The 10,871-nt window shown below is 41.7% G+C and overlaps 1 long non-coding RNA gene across 1 annotated transcript; it reads right to left on the reverse strand.

Moving 5' to 3' along the window:
• Nucleotides 1–278: 278 nt before the first annotated feature.
• On the reverse strand, nt 279–9,315 carry LOC117218590 (uncharacterized). The gene is made up of 2 exons (XR_004489786.2): nt 8,988–9,315; nt 279–515 (listed from the first exon to the last, which is right to left on the reverse strand). It is a non-coding gene; the product is annotated as an uncharacterized LOC117218590 (long non-coding RNA).
• Nucleotides 9,316–10,871: the final 1,556 nt, after the last annotated feature.

Raw genomic sequence — 10,871 nt, forward strand, 5'->3', positions numbered from 1 at the left:
GCCCAGGTAGGCCGTCCACCACAGACGAAGATATGATTAGAACAGAAATCGAGAATAACCCACGCTCAACATTACGTCAATTAGCAGGAATGCTAAATAAATCAAAATCAACCATCCACGATCATACTGTGAAGCTTGGCTCCAATATTTAAATGAGCTGCGTTTTAATTTTCCTAAAAAATCGGCATGAACTTTCCGGACAACCCAATATCATAAATGTGTATTTTATGTGGCAGCAGCTATCCCGCCAGATTTAATAACATGTTAACGTTGTTAGATAGTGTGTATATCTTTTTTATTAAGAACATTTAAAGCGTCGCTTACAATCGTTAATTCATTCGCCCGAAAGAATGCTGAAACAAACAAACGCGCGTTAGCCGACAATTGCGTGGATCAACTAACGGAAAAAAGTGATTGAACTTTTAAATTTAATCCATCCAAGTTGAACTTTGTCGATGTTTATCGCTTCCTCTTCGATCATTCCACTCGCGTCTACGCGAAGATAACCCGAATAGCTGAAAAATCATAATAACAAAGTTATGTACGTCGATTTGAATTCCTGACGTCATTTACCCAGCTACTGGACACTCGTGCATATAATTATTATTATATAATTATATAATAATAAATAATATAATAATAATATAAATATAATAATATAAAAATAATAATAATAAATTATTATATAATTCCTCGAGGAACCTCCCTCTTCGGTTTTCTTTCCAAGCCGAGCGTCGATTAGGAAAAATTCGTCGTGATTTCTTCAAATCACAGCGAAACATAGTTAAGCGACTCGCGAAAATCGATCCGGATTCGGCGTCCGTTACAGCCGATAAAAATCGGCGTCGGGAAACGTCGATGGATGAGTAAAAAATTTCGCATAAAAAAAAAAAGAAAGTATCGCGGTCACGAAAGGGTTGATTCACTTATCGTCGCGATAAGGGGCGCGCAATCTCTCTCGGAATCGGGCGTCGCGCATAATTCCGAGTAGCGTGCAATAAAAAAGAAACGAGTTTCAGTCTCGATGGAAGCGGGTCAAGTCGAAATAGATATAGATAGGTTGGTAAGCAAGCGAGCACACAGGAGGATGATAGAATGGGCCTATGCATTCGTCCGGTAAATAGCGTGATTGATCGATATTATATTCATAACAGGCAACGACTTGTCATCAATCATAGCCCGTCGCACATAACTGCGGTTCTCTGTAATATACCTGCCTAGCTGGTATAATACATTACGCTTCCAGTCCGTACACCGGGTGTTCTAAAATCATTTACTCGTAGGCGTCGCGAAAGTTTTTGCTCGGTCAACATTTAATAACGGAAAATCGCTGTAATTACGGGAAACTGCGGGAACGTGTTCTTCGCGGTGAAAATCCTCGCGCCTCGCTGCCCGTGATATTTTCGATCGCCTCCGCGGCGCATTTTATAAACACCGATTATAAACGAAAATTTGAATTTAGCCGACGGAAAGGAAGACCAAAGGGGGGGGGGGGGGGGAACAGCGATATCGAAACGTTTCGATCGTTCGAAAAAATTCGGCCGGACCAATTATCGGTGCCGTTATTAGATAAAAGGTATTCGTGCATGCGCGATTACTATGCTAACCTAATGCCTGCCGTGCAGGCATGGAATCGTAACGTGACATTAGCATTCGTAATACACGTTGACAGTGTATAGGCTCTGTGCAACGCGAACGTTCGGATACACGATAGGGTCGGGTCGTTTATATCAATTTTAAAATTCTTATCGTAGCATTGTAAAGAAGTAGATTTTCAGGTTACAATATCGTGCGGCGCATGCGATATTCTTGTCGAATGATTGAGAGAAAACTCGCCGAAATAAAATGCCGATTTGACGCAACACGCGATTAAACGCGGTTCGGTTAAAACTGATATCCCGGTGATAAGAAACTGAAACACGCGGATTGAGAAATATGATCGATCACGGTTTATTAATAACTCCGCGCGATTATTAATGAGCTGGAAAAAATACCTGAGATAAGCTTCGTCCCATAAATCTGTTAAATTCCGCGATGCTTTTGCCACCAATTGTTCGTCGATACGTGTCGTTACGTATTATGCGTGTATACGTTGTTACATCGCTTACACGTGTCATTCAAATAACTACTTAGCAGTAATTATAGCGAAGATCGTTAACATTTTCTGAACGGTCAGCGATGTTATTTAAGTTTCTTCATTTAATTTTCTCCGATTGAATTCTCGTGTCTAATAAACGCTGCATTCGGTTTTACAATTTTATGTGAAATAAAGCATTGCTTGCAAAGGACTTCGACTAGAAAATATTAGAATTATTAGATTTAGATTAGATTATTGGAAATATTAAATATGTCGTTTCTGTGATTTAGAATTTTGTTAAAAAATATCGATTGCCGCCCTTGCGTCTAGAAAATTGGCGCAAACGAATATGGCTTAGCTTATTAACCCTTGCGTACACAATTTTAACATTGAATTTTAATTTTCAGCACTCGAAGGGTTAAACGCAAAATTTTTCAATGCGATATATGTATATCATACATACGAGCCGTTTATTTTGAAAGTGACCTAAGTCCATTTATTTGAAAATCCAGATATTCAAGGTTTTTACGTTTTAATAAATTTAAAAATATTGCCAATTGATAACATGGTGGTATAATGTTTTTGTGTTCCTAAGGGTCACCGCGTTCTTTCAGCTTCGCTGACATGAAATTATATGTATAACGCGGAAATGTGAATATTAAAACAGCTAGCTCGGTGTTTTTGAAAAATGGCTTAGGCCACTTTCAAAATAAACGGCTCATACGTACGTGTACGTATATATCTGATGCGTGTCTAGTCGCGAGGCCCACTCCTGCAAAGGTTAATAGAAAACGACGGAGATACAATAGGGTTTGAGTGCCTAATTGTAAAATGATTGTCTTCGAATTTCCATTTGTTAGTGCCGGTAGGCAGGCATTCATATGCGGCTCCGCGTGTTGATATTGTAGCCTGATGGGCTGACGCGTGACAGTGAGTTCAGCGCTGACAACGGTAGTCTTCTCTCCCTGCCACTCGAAGGCTCTCAGGTAATGCGATCCCGGCAGCCTAAATAAACAGGTTAGAATAAATAAGAGCTATTCTAAACGTCAGTTCAGTGTTTACGTAGCTGTCAGGGAGGTGAAGGGCACTCTCAGTCTCGAATGGTTATCGAATCGGCCGTTTGCAGCCCTCTTCCTGTACGCGGCACCATCGTCCACACCACTGTCATTCCCGTAATATTTTTATGAATGGAACGTCGCCGCTCGTGATACCGTGCAGCCAGGAACCGAAAAGAGACAAACAGATTGCCCTAAGCTTTATAAACACGATTAGAAAGTCCACGGTCGCTGCGTATAGGGGAGATAGAAATTAACATCTCGTTGGTAATATTTCTTTCCGAGCGAGACGAGAACGATTATTATTTCTGTCAGAATGTTCTGACAAATGTTCCGTCGTAGATGAATTAAAATTTGTGCCAGTGAGAAATTCTGACCGATGTGTCAGCTTGCATTTCAATCGTGGTTTCTTGTGCAAATAAATGTTCTGCGCCAATTGCAAAAATGTTCTATCTGTCTGAACAGCTTTATTTGCAAAACACTGCGAGAACGTTGTTAAATTTGAATCATTTTGTACTATATTTATATTACTGTATTGAATTCGCAATAATCACAGTAAATAAGAATATGCTTGACTTTATTTTGAAAGCTAAAAATAAGAGAAAAGTTGTGCAGAATTAGTTGTGCAGAAGAAAAAGCTCGCCTCTCATTGGCCAGCGATTTTCGTTAATAAAAAAGTTACGGTAATGTCTCTCCAATCGACGCTCAGATTGTCCACGAAAATGGACAATTTAGGAAAAGGAGATGCGATTGTTCGAGCTTCGCGGTTTGTTTTTATAGTTACGAGTCGTCAACGATTATAAAAACGAGAGCTGCGAGGCTCGAATAATCGTGTCTGCTCTTCCCAAATTGTCCATTTCTCAAGCCACAATCCGAGCGTCAGCAAGGGAGACGTTTCACTGACCACAGGAATCATCCCCTTGCGTGCGTTAACATAATTACGGGGCTCCCTGTAGCTGTCGTTACGAACAGATTATTATCCAATAATCTAGCTCGAATCTAGCAACTTTTCCTCCGCACAATTTCGCCCGACAATCGTCGCAACCGCGTTCGTAGAAAATGTTGCATAGCGCGGTTCGTTCGATCGTCGGTTCGCGGAATAACTTTCACGCACAATAACAATATCCGCGAGGTGCCAATTATGACGCAATTGTCAGGAACGTTTATTGTGTCGAAAGCGAGCTGCCTGGCAGCACAATGCGCGGCGGCCGTTGCGTCGCGTTTAAGTTTCGCGTTCTTGAAATATATACGCGCCGTGGCTGAATAAAGAAAACGTGGGCACGACGCGCGACTCGCGACGGGGCACGGTGAAACAGCGGTAACGCCCGAAGTTCCGCGATAATATCGATGGCATATTTAACAGGCATTGTCAAGCGAAATTACAAAAGACAGAAAAACGGAGCAGCCGCCGGGCGAGGCGGATGGCGCAGCGAGGAACAGCGCGGCGAAAGAAGCAAATAAAATTGAAAGTTGACGTCTGGCCGCGCGATCCTCTCTCGCTCGTAGTCTTTCTGTAGTCTGTCAGCATGACACCGAGCGACGCCTTCTTTATTATACATTCAATTATTAGGCGCTGCGCATGACAAGCGCTATTGCATATTTATATCTACCATCCGAGGCGAGTTCAGCCGGATAAGGGGGTTCCTGACAACCCGTCACGAACATACGTTAACATTCTTAATAACGCACTCCTCTATATGCGCGTGCGCTCGCGCGCGCAGCCACCGCGTCTACACGGGGCCACGCATATGTAGAAATCGCACGCGGAGGGATGCGCGCGCGCGCAAACGCGTACACACGCACGCGTGTGCGAGCCGAGCGCGTCGCATACGCGGTGATATAAAACACACGTTTACATAGTGGCAATGTACGTGCAGAAACCGTACCGCTGCAGTATAATTTCAATACACGAGGAAGCTATCAGCCTTTATAACCTGTTTATTACGATAATACCGTAAATTTGCATCGCGTGTTCCCCGTAATCGCTTGCCGTGGCGGATGTCATATTACGTTAACTACAGTAGTTAAATAGGCATCCCGGGAATAGGCCCAAACTGGTATACCGAGGAATTTGCGTTCGTCCTATGTGGCTGCACACACGCGTAAGGGTATCGATTTCAGAACAGTTTAATGAATTTTCTGCGTTTTAGAGGCTCCGTCGTCGTCCTCGTCGTCCCACGGTAAATAATTATCGCGAAGTCTGGCATTACCCGTTTCGGTTCCCCTCCTACCCCCCGTTAAACCTTATTGTACTTTTATCGGGCAACGCGTGTCCGATCAATTTTCTTATTTACTTTAATCGTGTAGCCTGCCGACGGGAAGCTCGCGTTTACTTTTACTTAAAAATGTCGCGCTCGATACAAAATTGCCCGCAGAATTGACGAGTTCCTTCTCATTTCGCGACGCTTGCAATCTATTTGCGCACATCCTCGATAAACTGGGGCTGTTAATTGTACGTTTGTTAGTAGAGAAACGCGCGAACTCTATTTTATAGCGTATCGTATATTTTATAGCGACAGAGAAGGAAAGCGATACGAGTTTTATTAAACTTTCTCGTTTCATCGAATGACTCGAAATTTATTTATTATGTGTAAAAGGAAATGAACGAGTTAGAATAGAATATTCGAAGATCTTTTAAAACGGAAAAATATTTTTCAGCACGATAACGGGGTTGAAAAGATGCTATTTTTTAATTTCTTTCGTCATCCCGATCAATTGCAATTTAAACGAAACAATGTTTAGATCGTTTTATTAACCAATTTCCGTTTCAAAAAGCGGCTTTGGCGACCGATGCTAATTGTAAACACGGTTTCCCTTGCGCAGCAACTTTATACAATAATTTCTCCCTAATTGTCGCCTAAATCGTGCACTAAAATAGACAATTTGGGAAGAAGAAACGCGATTATTCGAGCCGCAAGGCTATTTTTATAATTACCGAGTGTCAATAACTATAAAAACGAGCCGCAAGGCTCGAACAATCGTGTCTCCTCTTCCCAAATTGTCCATTTTTGCGCAGAATCCGAGCGTCAGTTAGGGAGACATTACTGTACATCGCTTCGAATCGCTAAATAAGTTGGTCTACACGTGACGTCTACACGTGTTCCGCGGATTCTAAACGGCGCGCAGCCCGGTTCTGCAAAATAACGTAATATTTATGTTTTTCGTATTCAAAGTAGAAAAATCCGAGCCAAGGTAGTAGCTTTTTCGTCAACAAAATGCTGAACTCCGATCGTATATCAGACACCGCCCACGGCGACCGTGGCTCCGTAAAAAGAACAAAAACTTTCTTATTTTCCCGTGGCCATGGCCGCCTGCTTTGATATACGATACGTTTGTACCGTGTCGGCCAAAGCCTTCGAAAGCCGACCATCTACCGTAACAGCATTTTTATGCTAAACTGGACGGTGCAACTGACAAGAATTGACAGAGTTCGAAAAACAGCTGACAGTCCGCCATGGGACCACTCCTCTATCCGACAGCGGTAAATTTTGAACTGTCTCTCGGCCATCTCTTTTTTTTCCGTACGCTGCCTTTGCAAAATAAATGCTCGCCCCGGCTCTCCACCATTACACGCACGCGTTTCCCTATTGCAAGTCTATTAATACGATAACCGGACCGAATAAATTCAGAATTATTCCGCTGTTCGATCGGCTGCCGTTGTTAGAGCAATCGCTGCGCTCCTATAAATACGCTTAGGCTCGTTTCGCGTGTAGAAACGTAAGCGGTTTCTTTTTTATAAAGAGCACCGGCGCGTCGAACAACCTAATAACAAAGCAAACAAATTCCTTCGCAAGTCGGATCGTCGATGAAACAATTTTTTCGATATAATTCGCACGTATTAGCACTTTCTCTGTGCAACTAATTCTCGAGAGTTAAATAGCACACAGGATATATCAGTCACGTGCAGCAAAGAGCACGTCGACGTAATAATAATCGCCGTGCCCACGTAATCGATGCCTCCGCAAAGAATTTCCTTCTTGCTAAAGGTAATAGAAAAACGAGCGGCAATTCTAATCGCGACGAACGATTCCTTGGAATCGCCGCATAGAATCGGCTGAACGTTCGACCGTAACAGTTAAGCACGAATTTACGTTTGACACAAGAGTGATTCATGGATGACTCGGCGCAATCGACAAAAAGTAATTTCCGTTAATCACGCTATTACATGTCAGCGAACAATTTGCCACGCCTAAAAGGTAGCGCAAGAAAGATGTAATCGCGATATTAGCGCCGATATGTTCGCCAACTGTTAAATCGGTGTTACATCGCAAAGAAGCTTATGTTCTCCGGGTAACACGCCGGTAGCCGTGTAACGTAACCTTAGTTAAGCTTACCGACGCAACTCATTGTCAGTTCGAGTTCCGAACCGAAGGGGGAAAAAAAGACAAAGCTGTAAAGCCGATTCGTATCCGTACAGTCGTGGAAATAGACGAAATTTATTCTTCCCGTTTTATATTCCATGTTAGACGCGCCGTGCAACGGCGTCCATCCCCGAAGATATTTCCGACGCGTTTTACACAAACTCGTCCGCTTAACGTATTCATTTATTCGTCGCTCTAAGAGCAAATTAGCCGATGTCACCGGCCGATCTCTACAACGATGTGTATTATTTGCGCGTTGCCAACAAATGTGTTTTCACTGTGACGGCACGTAACGCAAAATTATATTGTATTTAGTGCAAACATTTTTCACATTAATCGCCATCGACGTGTTTCGATTTGTGTCGCACAATTTTTACATCGGCGATGCAGAAACTGTCGAATCAGTTGCCAAAAAACGTATTATATTACAATATTATATTACAATATTATATATTACAATATTATATTTTAATATTATATTACAATATTATATTACAATATTATATTACAATATTATATATTACAATATTATATTTTAATATTATATTACAATATTATATTACAATATTATATTACAATATTATATTACAATATTATATTAGAATATTGTATTAGAATATTATATTACAATATTTTTTTTTTATATTAGAATATTATATTAGAATTTATCATAGATTAATATAATTATAATAAATAAAAGACGACTGCAACATCATATAGATATAAATTACATAAATTTAGCAATTCAACGATTTTCCAGTCGACGTTTAGCGTTGCAAAAGGAATCACCAGGAGAATAAAAAATTATTGAAAAATTGACACGTTTTATTTCATCGAATATCCGGGGGCCTCGTAAGCGCTCCTTCGAAACCAATTTCCCGTACGCTGAAATAAATGAGATTCTCTGTAATTACGGTAACACCCCTTCACCGCCGCTCGACCGAACGTTTCAGACGGGCTACAACAAAGTTTGAACGAGCGGTGCGCGCTCTGTACGTGCACGCGTTTTTCATATAACCGAGGGGTTTGCACCTTTTGAAGTCGGATACCATGCCGTCGCTGTCGTCACTGCCAAACTAAGGTCGGCCTTCATTGTACGCGGCTATAGAGGAGTACAGGACAGGGGGGACGCACGAATATCAATGTAAAGTGAGACGGGTCCTGAACTGGGAGCAATCTCGACAGTGCATCGGCCAACGGATGACAGGTATCGACCTGGATCAACATCGTTTTCCTGTAAAGTGCCACCAGCCTTGTCCCATCCTCTCGCTTGCGCACTCGGTCTCCCTCTCTCTCTCTCCCTCTCTCTCTCGCTCTCACTCTCTCTCTCTCTCTCTCTCTCTCTCTGCCCCTTCTCCCTTTCCTCTCTGTATAGTGCTCCTTCCTGTCTGTTCACCGCACGTCTCTTCCTAGTCTATAACCCAGGGCGTGTGTGTACACGCTTCCACGGACAGAGAGAGAATTATTATCCGGCCACTCTACTCCGCTACCTACCGTGTTTCTTGATTACTATCGGCGCAGCTGCGCCCACAATTTGTGTTTCCCGTCAACCGAGCGTAAGAGAGCCGTCCGTCAACGTCGTGCCCATAACGATGCCAGCACCCTCCGCTAAGACGCCGCTGATAGTTTGATATAGACGCGTATCCATCATAACTTCTGTAGGATCCTTTTGCGTACGGATTCGCCATTTCCATTCGCCTGTACGCTTCTCTCTCTTCTTTTGTTCACGAGCTTTGCAACTTCGCGTTAGTTCGACGGGATTCGTCGCGTTTATGGCGAATACTCGCCGTTTTGCGCTTCCACGACTTGTCCTTGGATTCTCGAATCTGGGAAATTAAAGCACGTTATCGTTACGTATGTTATCGGTTAGGCCGCGGATTTCTGTGCGAAATAAAAATTGTTCGAGTCGATTGCAAGACGATAGAAACTATCCGGTTGGCAACTAAGTAACTGCCGATTTCAGTTATAGATGTCTCTCACTCCCATTTTTATGATATCCGTAAATGTTATATTATAAAATTATTATTATTATTATTATTATGTTATTTTTTATTATCCGTGAACGTTAGCAACTGGACAAATTGAATGCAGCGGTCGAGGAAAAGCGACCAGAATTGGTCGATCGTAAAGGTGTTATTTTCCAGCAGGACAATGCTACGCCGCACACGTCTTTGTCCACTGGACAAAAATTGATGGATATTGGTTGGGAATTGATGTTACACCCACCGTATAGCCCTGATCTCGCGCCATCGGATTACCACTTATTTCGATCCCTGGACAACTCCCTTCGTGGTAAAACTTTGAATGACGATGACGCTGTAAAATCTCACTTAACTCAGTTTTTGGCCGAAAAGGATCAGACTTTCTACGAACGTGGAATTTTCAAGTTGTCGGAGAGATGGCAAAAGGTCATCGAACAAAATGGAAAATACATTACACATTAAACTTCGTTCCAAGTAAAAAAATTTTTTATTTCATCGAACAAATCGGCAATTACTTAGTTGCCAACCCAATAAATAGCAAATTTATTCGCTCTTCGGTCATTCGAATAAATTAGAAATAGTACACTGACGTTCTTCAACTGTTTTTATTTATCTGCTATCTTCGATTGCAACTACCAAATTTTGCCATAAACCTATAAAGTCCGCGCAGTTCGGTTATCACCGTCGATGCTTGTCAATTGTTTATTGCGTTCGGTTTATGGTAAAAGGCTCTCCGAACGTTCAAAATTACGTGTAGGGAAAGCATGGAAAGTTCGATTGTACGCGCAAGTTTTTATTTTATTGGCAACTGTTTCTATAAATCCGTGGGAAAAATAAATGTACAAATATGTTTCGGCTTAATTTGAACGTTACATGCGCAATAAATTCTCCTGCGACATAATATTTAGTTTAACGAACGAATACTTTTTTCTACTGTGTATCAAGCTGCCTCGTTTTTATTATGAATCCGTAATGTCCAGCATAAATAATGTTTTGCCTTTAATTTAATGATATAAACATTCGTCCATAATTGCTACGCTACTGTAAAATTTCGCGCATTTGGTCTATGATCATATTGTTTTTATAATCGTTGACGATCGGCAACTATAAAAACGAGCCGCGAGGACTCGAATTATTATTCGAATTATTATTAATATTTCTTGTTCCTAAATTGTCCATTTCTGCTTACAAGCTAAAGTAAATTGGGAAGAATTTCCTGTAGTTTGAAAACAAAAATCGTCACGAAACCGTTGCAAGAAGCGACGACAGTCGTCTTCCGGCAGTTGTCGAAGATGGTCGTTGTGCTCGTGTGAAGACGCGTTTCTAAATAGGTTCAAATAAATAGCGTTACGATCCCGAAGATTTGGTGCATTGGAAAATCAAGGATTTAGAGAGA

Source organism: Megalopta genalis, chromosome 6 (assembly GCF_051020955.1).
Source record: "Megalopta genalis isolate 19385.01 chromosome 6, iyMegGena1_principal, whole genome shotgun sequence".
Lineage (NCBI taxonomy): Eukaryota > Metazoa > Arthropoda > Insecta > Hymenoptera > Halictidae > Megalopta > Megalopta genalis.